Here is a 14,649-nt window from a genome sequence, read left to right as displayed (position 1 = left end):
CCAGATCCAAAGAGGCGGGAAAAGGAGGGAAGAGGAAGAAGAGAAGAGGGGGGAGAGGAGAGGGAGGAGGGGGAGTAGGAAAGGGAAGAAGAAACAGAATAACACATACTATTTGCCATTAAAAAAAATAATAGCTGAAACTCAATTGTGTAGTCTTTTTCTATTTCAAACTCTAATTTTTCTTATTATGAGCTTCTATCTAAAATCTACTAAAAGTAGGCAGCTCAGGCCACTGTTGGCTCATGCCTGTAATCCCAGCTACTCAGGAGGCCTCATCGGAGGATTTCACATTGAAACCAGCCTGGGCAAAAGAACTCCGTGAGAATTATTTCCAACTAGACACCAAAGAGCTGGAAGTAGAGCTGTGGCTCAAGTGGTACAGAACAGGCCTTGGGCAAAAGGCTCAGGTTCAATACCCAGTCCCTAAGTTCAAGCCCTAGGAATGTCACAGATACACACAAAAAAGTATGCAGCTCAAAGATGTAATTGTATACACATACATAAACTGGATGTGTGTATATATACATACACACATATATACATATATATTGCAGGTGGTTACACACATTCATAAATTTCTATCAATATATACTCATATTGAAACCTTTTTATAAGAAAAGAAAATATCAATAGTATTTCCATGTTTCCCATTTCCATATAGTTTATACCACTAGAGCTAAAGCCAAATTTTATTTATTTACTTTCTTATTTTTGCTGGTTTCAGGGCTAGAAATCATTCTCTCTCTCTCTCTCTCTCTCTCTCTCTCTCTCTCTCTCTCTCTCTCTCTTTCCCCCCACCCACGCTGATTTTGAACTATGATGCTCCAATCTTAAACTCTTGCATTGGCTAGAATTATAGGTGTGGGCCAGTACCAAGTCAAAAAAATTAAAATCAAGAACACTGACTATATTTTACTTCTTGGGGTTTTTTTTTTCTTATTTTTTGTCAGAGTGATGTACAGAGAGGTTAGAGTTTCATACGTTAGGCCTTGGGTACATTTCTTTTCTTTCTTTTTTTTTTTTAAGTTTTTTTCTTATTTATTGTCAAAGTGATGTACAGAGAGGTTACAGTTTCATACATTAGGCCTTGGGTACATTTCTTGTACTGTTTGTTACCTCCTCCATCATTCCCCCTTCCCCTTCTCCCTCTCCCCCCACGAGCTGTTCAGTTGGTTTACACCAAATGGTTTTACAAGTATTGCTTTTGGAGTCGTTTGTCTTTTTACCCTGTGTCTCTCGATTTTGTTATTCCCTTTCACTTCCCTAGCTCTAATAACAGTATATACAGTATCCAGTGTACTAAGATCAGATACAGTGATAGTGCAGGTACAACCACAGGAAGGGGATACAAGAGGATCATCCACAATAGAAGCTACAGTTTCACATGGCATGTTGAAAGTGATTACAACAGTGATATAACAGTCGTTTCCCTAACATGGAGTTCATTTCACTTAGCATCATCTTATGCGTTCATAGGGGCATAGCTATTAGGATCTTGTGAACCTCTGCTGTGACTAGCCTAAACCTGTGCTAATTATTCCCTATGAAGGAGACCATAGAGTCCATGTTTCTTTGGGTCTGGCTCACTTCACTTAGTATAATTTTTTCCAAGTCCTTCCATTTCCTTATGAATGAGGCAATGTCATTCTGATAGAGGCATAAAATTCCATTGTGTATATGTACCACATTTTCCTAATCCATTCGTCTACTGAGGGGCATCTGGGTTGGTTCCATATTTTAGCAATGACAAATTGTACTGCGATGAACATTGTTGTGCTGGTGGCTTTAGTGCGTTCTTGTTTGTGAAGACTACTGCCTATATTTTAAAATATTTTAAAAGTAAAAACTTGTTTTAGACTTGAATCTAGCATTAAAAATACAATATTAAATTTTAGATTTGAAATTACATACTGAAAACACAAAATTAAAACAATTTTCAGGGACTGGGAATATGGCCTAGTAGCAAGAGTGCTTGCCTCATATTCATGAAGCCCTAGGTTCGATTCCTCAGTACCACATATATAAAAAAGGCCAGAAGTAGTGCTGTGGCTCAAGTTGGCAGAGTGCTAGTTTTGAGCAAAAAGAAGCCAGATAATGCTCAGGAAGAGTTCAAGCCCCAGGACTGGCAAAAAAAAAATCATCAAATGCATTTAAAGCCAATTAGCATTTATCACAGATTCAAATAAGTCACTCTTTTGTAAAAAATATAACATGAGTACATATAAGCCAACTTAAAAATACCAAGTATATCTATATCTATATATGGCTCTTTTAAACTTCATGGAATTTTTTTAGATTTATCGGTAAGGACTCTAGTAATATTGTCTTCAGCCCATACACACATATTCGTAACTTATCTCTAAGGAAATCTGCCATTTAAAAAAATCTAACCATCTTTGCATCTTCTCTGTGAGGTAAATGGATGGCAGAGTAAATGGTATTTTCTTTTACTTCAGAGAAAAAGAAAAATATGGCATAAAATTTTACCAAGCTGAAAATCATGAAAGCTGAAGCAATATTATAAGCTTAAAATGATTCCATTATATTAAATTCTATGAGTTCTTAAATTAAGTAAATATAATGGTCATTTTGCACAATTCTGGAAGGCACCTTTCACAAAATACATTATGAATGATGCAATATAGGAGTTTTACAACACACAGTATACTAGATTAAAAAATAGACTCAAGGACTGGGAATGTGGCTTAGTGGTAGAGTGCTTGCCTAGCATGCATGAAGCCCTGGGTTCGATTCCTCAGCACCACATAAACAGAAAAAGCCAGAAGTGGTGCTGTGGCTCAAGTGGTAGAGTGCTAGTCTTGAGCAAAAAGAAGCCAGGGACAGTGCTCAGGCCCTGAGTTCAAGCCCCAGGACTGGCCAAAAAAAAAAGTCTCAATGAGTAAGCCAAGATCAGACAGACAAATGGCGTATGTTCTCTCTGTTATGTGAAAGTTAGATTAAAACGCACTGGGATATCACAAATTACACATGAGGGGCTGGGGATATGGCCTAGTGGTAAGAGTGCCTGCCTCATATACATGAGGCCCTGGGTTCGATTCCCCAGCACCACATACACAGAAAATGGCCAGAAGTGGCGCTGTGGCTCAAGTGGCAGAGTGCTAGCCTTGAGCAAAAAGAAGCCAGAGACAGTGCTCAGGCCCTGAGTCCAAGCTCCAGGACTGGCAAAAAAAAAAAAAAAAAAAAATTTACACATGATTGGAGATACAGTGAGACCAAAAGAGGATATTCTTAGTAGAAAATCACAAAGGTGCAATGCCTAAGCGCCTCTTCATGTTTATATAAAACAATATACATACTGAAATGAACTCCTAAGATATGGTAACAAAAGACTTTTTAATTTGAATTTTTTTTCTGATGATTCTGTATTCTTTACCTTATATATGCTGTATTCATGTGCATATCTGTGGGAGATGAGGGAGGGAAAAGAAGCAAGGAAAGGGGATTTTTAAAAAAGTACAGCCCTGGGGTGCTCTGGACATTTATGTAAGTGAACTATACAACTTGTGGATGGAAATGGGAAGAAGGAAATGGGAAAGAATGAAGGAAGAGATGACAATGTACCAAAGAAAATGTACTCATTACCTGACGCATATAAATAAAGGTAACCCCTCTGTATGTCACCTCTATAATAATAAATTCCAAAAAAAATACTCAGTGAAATATATGAGAGTATGTGAGGCAGGGGAGTTTCTCCCAAAAAGGTTAACTATATTTATGGCACAAGCCCTAACTTATTCATTTATAAATGGAAGGGTACATCATCACATAGATCACAATGTAAGCTATCTCTAAGATTGCTAAAAATTTAGCTCTGAATAATGTGAGAATGATAAAGAACTGTTGTAGTTTTATTTCTACCTAATAAGTATAACAAATAAGCAGTAAATATATGTGATCCAAAATACACTGTATCTGGGGCTGGGGATATGGCCTAGTGGCAAGAGTGCTTGCCTCGCATACATGAAGCCCTCGGTTCAATTCTCCAGCACCACATATACAGAAAACGGCCAGAAGTGGGGCTGTAGCTCAAGTGGTAGGGTGCTAGCCTTGAGCAAAAATAAGCCAGGGACAGTGCTCAGGCCCTAAGTCCCTGCCCCAGGACTGGCAAAAAAAAAAAAAAAATACACTATATCTAAAATCCATGTCTAATCTATTTTGAAGAAACTAATCAGATTGGTTGTATAGCTAAGTGGTATAGTAATACTTTGCATACACAAAAACTGGATTCAATGAGAAAGACAGAAGTGGAAAGAGAAGCAGATTAGAGGAGGATGGGAATTGTCAAAAAGGGACGGGAAACAAGAGTCAAAGAGAAAGGAAATGCTGTGGAGGAGACAAACTGACACAACCAAATTACCTATATGTCATTTTTGTACTATTACTTGTATGGCATGCCTGTAATTCTAGCACACTGGAAGTTAAGGCAAGGTTCAAGGACAGTCTGAACTACAAGGCAAGATTCTGTCTCAAAAAACAAGCAAATATTAAAAAAAAAAACTTGACCTTTATTTAACAAGATAAAGAAGAGCTATACATACACAAATATATTAAACTAATAAAAGTACCTAAGAATCCGTTTTCTCCAAATATAGAAAAGCCTGGCCATCTGATTAAACATTTTAAGAGAGAACACTCAGAGAGTAAAGAAAGAATTAAGCAGGGGTTCTACTTCAAAGAAGATACAAAGACCATGAAATTCATGAGCAAATCTCAGTGTTAAAATGTACTGACTACATATATAATTGTAATTACCCATATAGTACATGCTCTGATTTACAGATATCTATGTCTCTCTCTCTCTATATATATATATCCTAACTTGAGAGCAACCTATAGCAAAATTACAAGTGATACAAAAAACTGAAGTAAAACAAAGGTAGTAGATATAAATGATTTTCCTTACAATAAGGAACTATAAACACAGTTGATGATGATTTTTTTTAATTTAAAGAGAACAAAATCTTGAGGATAGTGAAAATATAAAAAGCAAAGAAAAATAGTAATAATGAAAGAAAAACCCTAACTGGAATAAGAATTGGAAAACTTGAGTACTCTATTTCAGTTCTATTACTCACTTAGGATAGTGACATTAGTTAACATTCATAATCCTTAGTTTCATATTGTATAAAACAAAAATAACATATGCCCCACCTACATTAAAGGCTGTAATAAAAACTAAAAAAATTACATAAAAGCAACACAACAGTATTCAAGAACTTAAGATAATTAACTATCTTAATTATCTTAAGATACTTAAGTATCATTTCCAATCTTCTGTCTCATAAGAACATACTTTTTCATTTCTTCTCCCTTACAAAGTCTCACTGACAAAAAAGTAGAGTATATAACACTGAGAAGAGGAAGAGCAGCAGGGCATACACAGCCTGATAAACTTCTGAAACACAAATAGTAAATCAGATACTACACTGACAAATATACAACTGTGAAGGAGGCCCGAATTCATGAGAGTTACTGTATGGGGCTGGGAGTATGGCCTGTGGTAGAGTGCTTGCTTCATATACATGAAGCCCTGGGTTCAATTCCTCAGCACCACATAAACAGAAAAGGCCAGGCAGGGCACTGTGGCTCAAGTAGTAGAGTGCTAGCCTTGAGCAAAAAGAAGCCAGAGACAGTGCTCAGACCCTGAGTTCAAGCCCAAGGACTGGGGGTGGGGGGGTGGGGGGGGAGTTACTGTAGAAATTGGTGACACTGTTCTCAGCAAAGACTAGGAGAGAAGAGGGGCATGTGCTAGTGGCTCACACCTGTAATTCCAGCCATTCAGGAGGCTAAAATCTGAGGGTCACCATTCAAAGTTAGCCTGAGCAGTAAAGAATGTGAGACACTTATCTCCAATTAACCACCAAAAAAACAGAAGTGGAGCTGTCCTGCAAGTGATAGAGCACTAACCTTATCAACCTTGAGTGAAAAAGCTAAAGGATAAACCAGGTCCTAAATTCAATTCCCAGTCTCAACACAAGTGCACATACTCACACATACACATCACACACATACACACATGAAAGACTGGAAGAGGTGCCAAGCTTGGACAGAGAGCAATGGGAAATGGGCTATTTGGCCATTCCCTATGTTTTCTATTTGAATACTCATTACTGTACCACACACATACTCAGTCACTACAAAAAACAAAGAACATCATTTGTACCCAGATAAATCAGACACCTACTCTCCAAAAATAAAACATAAAAATAAAATGTAAAAACAAAAGCATAACAAATAGAAAAGAAACAATTTCCTCTTTTTTTTTTTTTTTTTTTTTTTTTTGCTAGTCCTGGAGCTTAAACTCAGGGCCTGAACACTGTCCCTGGCTTCTTTTTGCTCAAGGTTAGCACTCTACCACTTATGCCACAGTGCCACTTCTGGCACTGTGTAAGTGCTGAGGAACTGAACCCAGGATTTCATGGATGGTGGGCAAGCACTCTACCACTAGGCCACATTCCCAGCCCCAAAATGGAAATATTTTTATAATTCAAAATTAACTAGCTGAGAAAAGTTTAGCCTGCAGGACATAAAATCTGATTACTTAAGACTCCTTAATAAAAAGTATATACATGATTCTTCAGGCTGTATCGCCTTTCAATATTCTGATAAAAGACGAATTAGAAAAGAAGAGCAATAATTCTCTAATCCTTTGAGCTGAACAATGACAACTGGGAATAATGTTTTCAACCTCAAATTCCTATTCTGAAAGTGGCTAATCAGTTCCAATGTGGATGGCTTAATTATATAAGGACCACATTAATGTCTCTGAGGAGGGAGAGTGATCTGACGGGTTTTAATTTGAAACACTTCATAAAATTAAAAAACAAATGCCAAACTGGTGATAATCTGTGCCTCTGTGGAGAGGTAAAAGGCTAACATAGAATAGTGTGATCAGTAGGAATTTGAGGCCTAATTAATCCAGTATTGATCAATAATTATGAATGTTTTTCACTGAGCACTCGAAAGGAGGTAGTTCTCCATTTCTCTTATAGGTAGTAGCTATTTCTCTAAGTCACTTGCAGGCAACTAGAACTACTTATATCTACAAAAAAGTAACATCTTCATACTGATCACTCTCTGAAATGACTCCTGGAGGATTTAAAATCCTTACATTCAAATTACATAAGATCATAGCACTGATCTCAAATAGAACAGCATGGTTTAAAAAAAAAAAAAAACTACATCTAAGCTAGGGACTCATGGTTCAGACCTATAATCCTAGCTACTCAAGAGGCTGGAATATGAGGATTGCAGTTCAAAGCCAGCCTAGGCAAGAAAGTCTGTGAGTCTTTTATCTCCAATAAACTATCAAAAAGCCAGAAGTGTGACTCAAATGCTAGCATTGAGGGCGGGCACACACACACACACACACACACACACACACACACACTCACTCACACTAGGGAACAGTGCTCGGCCCTGAGTTCAAGCCCCAGAATAGTACCAAAAAACTCCATCTATTTTCTTCCCTTCGAAAATTTAAGCAGCAATTTGGCAGTCAAAGAAATGCAGACACAATGAAATGTTAAGATCTATACAAAGTTAGAGTCAACAAGTATAATGACTCTTTTCAATGCATATATAAAGCTACAATAATTAGGAGAACACCAAGTTAAACAAGAAAGTGTCCATCTTTAAGGAAAAATTTAATTTTGCTAACTCTGATCCAGAGGACATTTTCATGACTATCTAGGATAAGAAACCAACTACATATACATATATTTGCCTTAGTTGTTGGCCTTTTTAGCAAAGTTGTCCAAAAGAATTATAATAGAAGTCATACTTACAGTTCTAAATTTTCTGTAAACAATATATAAAAAGGAAAAAGAAACAAAATAATAGGTTTTAATTCAGTACATTTAAAATGTCACTTCAATATATAGTCAATATTTTAAAAAAATTAATAAAATATTTTAGATTCTTTTTCAAAAACTAATTATATACATTAAAATGTGTATATTTCACATTTACAACCATTTCAATTCAAATAAGCCATACACATTTTAAACATTTAACTGACTCATACTAGTAACTAAGCACTCTGATTTGAGAAACTCTTGATTAACAGGTATGGTTAAGTGAGAGCCAAGGACAATGTAGTTTTACAATACCATCAAAGATTAATCAGTAGTCTTCTTAAATGGTATTTTAAGACTTAATCTCTATTAATAAAGAGCCACTGGTCTGGGGAAATGAACACAAGAACGCATTCACTTACTTCCACTCATTGCTGAAACTGTACTAGAAAAATAATAAAGGAGGGAGGTAGTGTATTAAGTCCAAAGAACAGACAAGAGAACCACTCTGTTTCCAGAACATTAGCGGGCAGGCTTACACACCTCCCCAACCTTATTCATCCCTATTTTTGAGCAAGGACACTATTAACTTTCAGGGAAATTGACATGGCTAACAAAGACCTGACAGCTGATGTCCCCACACAAAATCACTGTTTGCTATCTTTACCATCCTAGTGAAGACTCGCAAAATGAAGATTTGCTCAGAAATTAAAGTTTCACTGAGCTTTTACATGCATTTCAAACTTGAGTATTTTCCCATTCTCAAGCATTTACTAAGAAGCTACTGCATGTCAACCTATATTCTAAGAATCAGAGGTGTAGTGGTGAACAAAATAAGATTCATCTCTCAAGGACTTTACATTTTAAACGGAAACCAGATAACATACAAATACAGAATATAGAACAGAAATAGAAATAAAGCAGTGGTGGGCCATGCCTGTAATCACAGCTACATCAAGAGGCAGAGATAGGACCATAGTTCAAGGCAGAGTAAAATACCTAATGAGATTAAAATAAAGAAAGCATGGTGGCACACACCTGTAATCCCAGCTACTCCAGATATAAAGTAAAAGGATCACCTGGCCAGCCACAAGCAAAAACCCAAGACCATACAAGAAAAAACTGAAATAAAAAAAGGGGTAGAATCTCAAATTGTACACGGCAAGAAGTACTGACTTCAAGCCCCAATATTGCCAAAAAGAAAAAGAAGATAAGAAATAGGGATGAATTACAATGGGAAGAGGGAGGACAATTGTTTTATCTAGGAAAGTGAAGAAAACCCGCTGATGACAACAGAGAAACTAAAGAAGAGGGAAGCCTCTCAAATATCTGAGCAAGTGTTCCAAACAAAGAGAACAGCACAGAAAAGAGATTACACTTAACCTCCTGCCAATACATAGAGGCCTAGTAGGCTGGAATAAAATAAATGGCACAGAATAATGGAGGGATATCCCAGAGACTGAAATGGTCCAGAGCATACAGGCCTTCCATCTTCCTAAGAAATGGTAAGCTATGAAAAATACCAGTAATATCAACTGACTTAGGAACTATGAGAATGTCTTAGGGAACTAAAACAGTGTCCTATCATGTAAAGGAATGACTATAAGTCAAATAGGAGCAAAAATATGAGGAGGGCATTATAGAAACCTAAGTGAGGCATTATGGTTGCTTGGCAAAGGGAGGAAGAAGTGACATTGGTGTTGTGTTTTTGTTTTTACTTTCAATTTCATTTATAAAGTAACCAGAAACACATTCATGTTCAATGATTCTCCAACCCCATATTCCAGTTGGCCAGCAGTCTACTCTAAGAACCCTTATTCTTATCCCATTCATTTACTTATCTGCCTATTATCAGTATGGACTCCTATGAATTCCTATTTTGAAATTAATTACTGCACTTACCTAGTATTCAAGGGGAACCACATTTGTAAGTGAGAGAGCTCTTCAAGCTGGCTCTCATGTCCTTATCTCATGTCCCTAACATCTTTTTCTTTTTCAACACTTTCATATATTCCAATATACTAAGATGTTTCACTATTATTTTATACTTACTATACTATAGTATACTATAGTATACTTACTAAACTTACTATAGTATAGTAAGTATATATAGCTGGCCAGGTGATCCTATCCTTGTACTATAGCCTTGGAATCACTAGTTTCTCCAAAGAACACTATTCATTTAAGTGGGGAATGGCATTAGAAACAAAAACATGAGCACGAGAGCACGAGTAGTGTTCATTACTTCAGGAATATCGTTGGTTCTTAGAAAGCTCTTTGAGATCCTAAATATATTTTTATTTATTTATTTATTTATTTATTTTTTGCCAGTCCTGGGCCTTGGACTCAGGGCCTGAGCACTGTCCCTGGCTTCTTTTTGCTCAAGGCTAGCACTCTGCCACTTGAGTCACAGCGCCACTTCTGGCCATTTTCTGTATATGTGGTGCTGGGGAATCGAACCCAGGGATTCAAGTATATGAGGCAAGCGCTCTTGCCACTAGGCCATATCCCCAGCCCCCTAACTATATTTTAAAGAAACAAATGTACTTACTATTGGAATATAAATAGACTGAGAGAAAAAAGAAAAAAGGTGGAAGGGGAGGTGATTCAAGAGTTTCCAGACTAAATTATGAGATGAGTAATGATGATCTACAGTAAAACAAGGAAAGTCAGAATTCCATTTTGGATGTGCTCATTCTGGATGCATGTGAGACATGTAAGTAGAAATACTAAGCAGGAAAGTAGATGGTTTATATAACTAAGATGGTTATATAAAGCTGGGAAATACTGGCATGTTAATATTTAAAGTTACAGGACTATATGAAAGAACATAAGGAAATCCAGATGTTTGAAAAAAAAGTATAAACATAAAACATTGACCAGATGAGCAGAAAAAAATGTATTTCAGAGTAAACAAAGACAATGCAGGTTGGCAAACAAAAACTAATGACTTTTTTTTTTTACTTTGCCAAAACAAAATCAGAAAATCTAGAATATCCTCAAAAATATCGTAAGAGATAGACCTTTTTCCCTGAAAGGAAAAAAGGAGGGGAAAATAGGATAGCAGAAAAGAGAGAAGGGAAAGAATTCAATCCAAAGCTATTAGATAGGACTGGGAATGTGGCTTAGTGGTAGAGTGCTTGCCTACCATGCAGGAAAAAAGTACATCAGGGCAGGATTGGAAGAGTATGTGCAATTAGCAATGTTGGCCTGGTACAGATTATGGAGGGACCAAATAAAGTATTTGAGTGATAGGAACAAGGATTCATTCTGGGGTACTAGAACTTAAGAGAGGTTAAAAAAAAGTCCTACCAGCCACTAAGCATGGAACAAGGGGGTTGAAACCTGAGTAGAATACAGAGAATATGTTCTAAAAAGAAGGAACAAACTGACAGATTAGTTACATGTAGAGGGAAATGTTCTAGTAATTAAATATACTGAGTTAACGAAAGAGTTCATGCTATCAAAGAAAAGTTGTTATAAATATAAAATGCAAAAATTAGAATGAATCTTCGGTGTTGAGACAGATTCACATATACATACATATTTCTAAATACATAGTAAAATTACAACATAAGTAAATTCCTACCCTCCCACACACATACTCCTGGGTTTGAACTCAGGCCTTTGTGCATGCTAGGCAAGTGCTCTACTACTTAATCCACACCTCTAGTCCAAAGTAAATTATTCCAAAGGTTGAGAGGATACTAGACTTTTCAAATCAAATAGATTCTGACATCATTTGCCTTTTAAGTGTGAATTTAACTATCAGATAAGAACCTAAGGATGCATTAACAGCTAGAGTTCTGGCTAACTTAAGCACAAGTTTCTTAAAGATAATAGGAATCCCTAATGCCTGTCACAAAATCCAAATCTTCATAAACCCAAACACTCATACAAGACCACTACTGAACCGGGCACCAGAGGCTCATGCCTGTAATCCTAGCTATTCAGGAGTCTGTGATCTGAGGATTATGGTTTGAAGACAGCCTGGGCAGAGAAGTCTGTGAGACTCTTATCTCCAATATACTACTCAAAAAAGCTGGACGTGACACTATGGCTCAAATGGTATAGTGCCAGCCTTGAGCAAAACAAACTCAGGAACAGCCCCTAGGCCCAGACTTCAAGCCCCAGGACTTGGGGGGGGGGGGGCGCGGTAGGTGGGGGAAGACTACTACTGAGCGTAGAAATCATACATTGCATCTTAGAAGTAGACGATGCTATAGCTAAGATCTCTACCATTAGCCACCCTTAAAAGTCAATCTCTCCAAAATGGCCGAAGAAATACAAGGGCAGATCCTAAAACATCCTAGAAGAATTCAAGGAGGACATGATCAAGAAAATTCAAGGCATGGATAACAAGATAGAAATACTACACATCTCAATGAAGGAAATGCAAAATGAAATTAACGTCCTGAGAAGAGACATCAATGAGCTAGGATACACAAAAGACTCCATCTCCTATTGCAAAGCACAGTTCAAAGCATAGGCAAAAGAACAAGTGAAGTAGAAAACAAGGTATCAGGAGTTGAGGATAAGGCAGAGGAATTCGAACAAAAAAATCAAAGGCATGGGAAAAACTCTAAGAACATAGCAAAGGGACATTTGAGAATTGGCAGCGCTGGGATTAGAGGTGGAGGGCTTGCCTAGTATGCATGAAGCCATGGGTTTGGTTCCTCAGTACCACATAAATAGAAAAAGGCCAGAAGTGGTGCTGTGGCTCAAGTGGTAGAGACAGTACATGCCCAAGCCCTGAGTTCAAGCCTCAGCACTGGCAAAAAAAAAAAAAAAAAAAGGCAGGTTCAGCCAAAAGAGTACATCTACATATACCCAGGATAGATGAAGGAAAAGAATTCAAAATCAAAAACACTGACAACCTATTTAACAAAATAATAACTGAAAACTTCCTACCCACCTGACAGAGGCATACAGAACTCCTAGCAGGCAGGATCTGAGAAGAAATATCTCTTGACACATTGTAGTGAAGATCTTGGATTTTAAAAACAAGGAATTTTAAACAAGAAAAACCAAAGATGGAACTTTATTAACAGAAAGGTTAGAATTACTGCAGATGTCTCCACACAAACTCTCAATGTAAGAAGAGCCTAGAGTGGTATAATTCAAACTATGAACAACATAAATTGCCAACCCAAACTGGTATACCCAGTGAAGATAATATTCACAATTGATGGCAAAACTAAAACCTTTCACAACAAACAAAAACTAAAGGAAACCAAGAACACTAAACCAAAGGATACTACACTACAAGGGATACTAAAGGGAAGCATACAATTTGAAAAAAAAAAGCCAGGAAACAGCATTAAACAATAATCAGTAGACTTGTTCAGTAAACACAAGATAAGTAAAGAAGTGCACTAAAAGAAAACAACAAAATGGCAGGAAGCATGACATATCTCTCCATCATAATGTTAAACACCAACAGGTCCAAATCCCCAACCAAAAGTTGGAGAGCAGCAGAATGAATCAAAAAACAAAATCTTACCATTTACTGTCTCCATATTCAAGGTGCTCGAGAAACTAATCCCCCCCAAAGTTAATAAATCAATTACTAAATGGACTAAGAAGAGACATCTCAGAAAAAGAGGTAAGAATGGCAAAGAAACATAGGAGGAAATGCTCATCATCCCTGGCCATGAAGGAAATATAAATCAAGACAACTCTGAGATTCCATCTCACCCCAGTTAACATCATGAATTTGAACAATAAATGTTGGTGGGGATGTAGGGAAAAAGGAACCCTACTGCACTGCTGATGGGAATGTACAACCACTCTGGACAGTAGGTTGGAGGTTCCTCAAAAACCTAAACATAGATCTGCCCTATGACCCAGCCATGCCACTCCTGGGCATCTATTCAGAACATCACGTCAGGATACCATAAAGACACCTGTACATCTATGTTCATTGCTGCACTATTCACAATAGCCAAGTTGTAGAAACAGCCCAGATGCCCTACAATAGATGAGTGTGGTACCAATACACAATGGATTTTTACACAGCCATTAGAAATAATATTATATCATTTGCAAGGAAATAGATGGACCTAGAACAAATCATGTTAAGTGAGGTAAGCCAAGCTCACAGAAACAAATGGTGCATGTTTTCTCTTGTATGCAAAAGCTATATCTAAAATACACTGGGACATGATAAATTATATAGGACTCTAGGTATTCACACACAGTGAGACCAAAGGAGTATCCTTTTAGGGGAGGAACACAAAGGCATAATGCCTATGTACAACTGATCATATAAAATGAACTCCAGAAAATGGAAACAAGAGGTTTTTATCTTCATTGTTTTCTTTTTGTCTTTTTTGTTCATTTATCTCTCTTTGGGAGGGTAAGGGGATGGCAAAGAAACAAAGAAACAAACGGTGAACAATGGAGCAGTGGTAGTCATTAGATACCATGTTGAAAATGAACTATACAACTTATGGGTGAGAATGGGAGTGAGGTAGAGAATGAGGGATGGAGTGACAATGTCCAAAAAGAAATGTATTCTTGACCTAACTTACGTAACTGTAATCCCTCTGTACATCACCTTTATAATGACAATAAAAAATGTTTTTTAAAAAATCAATCTTGGGCTGGGAATGTGGCTTAGTAGTAGAGTGATTGCCTAGCATGCATGAAGCCTTGGGTTCAATTCCTCAGCACCACAACAGAAAAGGCCAGGAGGGGCACTGTGGCTCAAGGGGTAGAATGCTAGCCTTGAGCAGAAAGAAGCCAGGGACAGTGCTCAAGCCCTGAGTTCAAGCTCCAGGACTGGCCAAAAAAAAAGTCAATCTCTCTACGAGAAGGGCTAACACTGTCC

The 14,649-nt window shown here is 37.3% G+C and overlaps 1 protein-coding gene across 3 annotated transcripts in view; it reads right to left on the bottom strand.

Annotated features, from left to right (window-relative positions):
- The window catches only part of Pbx3 (PBX homeobox 3), a 223,929-nt gene that overhangs the window by 157,063 nt on the left and 52,217 nt on the right, over positions 1-14,649 (bottom strand). The gene's annotated exons all lie outside the window — the stretch shown is intronic.

Source organism: Perognathus longimembris, chromosome 1 (assembly GCF_023159225.1).
Source record: "Perognathus longimembris pacificus isolate PPM17 chromosome 1, ASM2315922v1, whole genome shotgun sequence".
NCBI classification, from domain to species: Eukaryota; Metazoa; Chordata; class Mammalia; order Rodentia; family Heteromyidae; genus Perognathus; species Perognathus longimembris.
The sequence above is the reverse complement of the archived record's forward strand: the minus strand, read 5'-3'. Positions and strand labels throughout refer to the sequence as shown.